The 4,164-nt window shown below is 30.3% G+C and overlaps 1 long non-coding RNA gene across 1 annotated transcript in view; it reads right to left on the bottom strand.

The window, feature by feature from the left end:
* The window catches only part of LOC108748042, a 20,306-nt gene that overhangs the window by 15,611 nt on the left and 531 nt on the right, over positions 1-4,164 (bottom strand). The window lies entirely within an intron of this gene.

The following is a 4,164-nucleotide window of genomic DNA, read 5'->3' as shown; positions in this document are numbered from 1 at the left end:
AAAAAAAATAGAATGAAGTTTAAAGCGTGAGCGCCCAAAGCGGGTGGAAATCGGCTGAGAAGTGCAAATCGTGCCAAGCCCTGGATTGGGACATTCGATTCGAGAATGTCGGTCGGATAGTCTCACGCTTATAGCTCACGGCGGAGCAAAGTTTCGATGAGTTCATGTCGAGACCCAAATACTAAACTTAGTCCTTTAATCGATTTTGATTTTAACTTAATTAACGTGAATCTGATATGTGTATTGTTTATATATAATCAAAATCGATTTAGAATACATCTTACAGATGTCTGCTATAAGCTTTGCTTTTCTCTTTCGTTAAATATTTATTTCTTTGTCTTCGGTAAATGACTGACTTTATTATAATATTTTAATCGAATTATCTTTATTTGAATTAACTAAGTAAAAATGCATTTAAATAAATGTTAAATGAATATATAAATAAATATTAATTATTATGAATACAATAACGTATTATATATAAAGAAGTAAATATCAATATTAACATATAGTAATATATTATATCTTGGAACATAATTTGGAACAGGACTCAAAAATAGAATTCTGTCAAAATACATCTTTCATTTTACTTTCGTCTTTAAAATCGATTTTGGGAATGGTAAGAATCTAATGCTGCGCTTTTTATTCTATCTCGTGTGATTTTGAATTACGAGATGTTTACCTCATTCGCCTCCTGTCGCAACGGGTGATGCCGTGTATCTGCTCACGGGAAACATCTACTAAATATGACTACAAGTTTTATAGATCCAACTGGAAAATACTAACCAAATCCGTATTGTTCAGTGTATCAAACGTTCCAGTTATGAAATATCGAGTCTTATTATAATATAATAACTAAAAATTCTGCTTGATTTCACCAAAACGCTTTCAATCATATACGTCTTGTTGGCATAATCAAATCATTTCTCACAGTGCATTTGAAAAGAATTTGATAGAACTGTAAAATAAAACATGAAGTAGAGAGGAATTTTAATATATATTTTAATTCTAAATACAAAAAATTTAAAGTTTTTCAATAAGATTGGAAATAAGGCAAAAAATTTGAAAATTTCAATAAGAAAAAAAAATTTGAAGTTTCCAATTTCCTGTTATAGATAAGATTTTAAAAAATCTAAAAAGAGATAAATTATAAAAGATTATAAAGCTAATTTTTTATTTCTTGATGATTATAGATTATAGATTTCCAATTTTGCAGTTTCGCGCACATCATAATTATTAGTTCCCCCTAATTCGCTTAGATAAGATTAGAAAGAAAGAAGAAGAAAGTTTAAGACAGACTAATAATATCACAGAGAGGGATTGAATAATTTTGCAAAATGTAAATTCTCATTAGGTTTTTCTTTCTGTGGACACACTAATGAATATAAATGGAAAACAAGGCTAATTGCAAGTTTCGTGATTTCAAGAACAAATTTGCTCGTAATTTTGCAAATTGACGTGCCATCATCAATTCTCTCAAACATCTCTATCACGAACGGGATGTCAACAGATACTGCATTACTCCAGAGTTTGCGGACGGCCGCGCACGTTTCGCATCGTTCTACCGAGTTCCGATTGGTTTCGGCGCGATTTGATTATCATTCCTCCCGAAAGCGGCGATGGCGATAAGCTTCGTCGCAAACGTACCGCGCGCATAAGCAGGAATTTCCACGGATTTTCCTCTGGGAGAAGATAGGGGTGTAGTTGCATTACGAGCGAATAGCTGGTGCTCGATGAGGGAAAGGGGGCTTTTCATATGGCTTGGCTTTGGCTGTAGTCTGCATATTAATACGCGAGTAAGCGATCATCGTCGACGCGCGAATGTAGCACGCGCGTGGTAATTCCGGGGGATCGACAGGATTCGTGAAGCCTCGCGATATGGCAATGCAGCCCTTTGATGTCGAGAAGCGAACGGAGCGGAGTGCACTCAGCCCTTCCGCTGCGATACCGTGTCTGAATAGAAGACGTAAACACGCAAATTCTGATAACCCGCACCAAGGGCACAGTGAGCCCGGAACGGGACCAGAGGTTCCAGACTTCTTAAACAACACAGACTTTACGCGAAGAACGATACTTTTCGCATTAAAGAGTTGAAGGACTTGAAAAATCGACACTTTCGGAATGGCAGGTGTCGATGGAAGAGTTTGACCTTAAATAAACGAATAAACCACAAAACTTATATATACTTCAAATTTTTAATTCCAAAAAGTTTTTTTTATAAAAATATGAAAAATACTTAACTTTTTTTTAACCGATTTTATTAAAAATAAAGTTTATTATCCTTCGTAATCCTATATATATCTTAGTAATCATAATCATCTCAAATTAGGAGGAACAGTTTCAAATTTTAATTCTTTGTTCCATTTTACAACGCGACCAAAATTTTATCCCAAATTTAAAATACGATTATAAATTATCTCTGAGATAATAAATGAAAGTAATAAATAAAAATAATAAGTGTGAAATATAATTTTCAACTAATATGTGAAGAATTTTGATTTTATTTAAAAACCCAGATATATTATTTATTCAGTGGAAAAGTACAATTTTAAAAAATAAAATGTGATTTTGTACTGAATAATACGATCGTTTATTGCAATAAGCAATATCATATTATTCAGTACAAAATCACATTTTATTTTTTAAAATTATACTTTTCCACTGAATGAATTGTATTATCAATTTCATTAACAATTATTTAGAAAATATTTATCTATTAAAATTTAGTTATAACAATTAACATTGAATTTTTTAAATGTCCCTCTTTGCCTTCTTAAGGAGTTGATCATCTTAATATATAAATTTAAATTTAACTTTTTATACGTTTAATCCATGCAACATCGACCTCCAAGAAAGAAAACATTCTAAAGACATTCAGAGGCGTTTCTATATCTTTTGAATTTGAATATCCCCAAAAAAAAACGTTAAGGATATTTTTCGGATAAAATATGCAATATATAGGAATATATTTTAATAAGAAAGCACGCTATAATTGCACAGTGTGGTCCATAAGCTTAAAAAATAATATAAAATAAAAAACACATTAGAAAAATATATGTCGAATACTTTTTATTCAAAATAAGATCCTTTACAACCAGTTACACCGCTCTGCTCTTCTTTTCAATCTTTGCATTATCGTCGAATATTTCTCTTTTGTAGTCGTTCAGTTAGATAGTCACAATGGCTTGAGTTTCTGTATTATCGTCGAATAATTCAAAAAAATATCTTATATACCACCTATTCTATTTACTGGACTTGTCTGCCTTTGTATATTTCTTATTTTTGAAACTAAAATTGCAGTTGAGAGGCTAAAAATATTCCAGAAATTCAAGTCGCTGTGATCGATCAACTGAAAACGATTTCAAAGAAAGAGTAATAGCGATACAAAAGTTAAAAACGAGCAGAGTATATTATAAAGGATCTTATTTTGAATCAATAATGATAGAAATTTTTATCTAACATACTCTTTATTTTATACATACGAGTATATTGAAACTTTATAAATCGCACTACATATATGTATGTGAAAATTCATTTAAATATCGTAGGTCTTTTTTTATTTTATGATATTAATTTACTATGTAGACATTGTTTTATAGAATCTGCAATTTTGTCAATTGTAAAGTAACAGATACAAACTAAATTATTGGAGCAAAATATTATATATACTATAGTTATATTGCAATAACATTTACATAATTCCAGCAGGAATCAAATAAAAATTTTTTAAGGAAGAGATTTATAAGATAACAGATCAGTGACGGAAACTAAATCTGTCAAGTGCAACTTAATGTTAGCAGAAATTCAATAAACTCGCTGTTTCATAATCGTTTAAAGACGAATCGTTGCAGTCAGTACAAATACTTTGAAATATTCTTGAAATCTTTGATCGATTTAATAAAATTTAGTAAAATTCTTTTTCCTGATCGATCAAATATTTCTTCTTTGTAAGACTTTTTAACACTACATCTTAAATAATGTTTGATTTACAGTAATAGATTTACAGTGGCGCGATATTTAAAATCAGTCTTCAATCGACCTCTTGTTAACTCTTTTTATTAATTTTTGTGATACATTATGGTATTTTTGTATTAATTTTATGGTATATCTTTCGCAGGATTGAGAATATATAAAGAAGTTATTCTATAAAAGTAACTCGTTATT

Source organism: Trachymyrmex septentrionalis, unplaced genomic scaffold (genome assembly GCF_001594115.1).
Source record: "Trachymyrmex septentrionalis isolate Tsep2-gDNA-1 unplaced genomic scaffold, Tsep1.0 scaffold21, whole genome shotgun sequence".
Classification (NCBI taxonomy): Eukaryota; Metazoa; Arthropoda; class Insecta; order Hymenoptera; family Formicidae; genus Trachymyrmex; species Trachymyrmex septentrionalis.
This window is presented reverse-complemented; position numbering and strand designations above follow the sequence as displayed.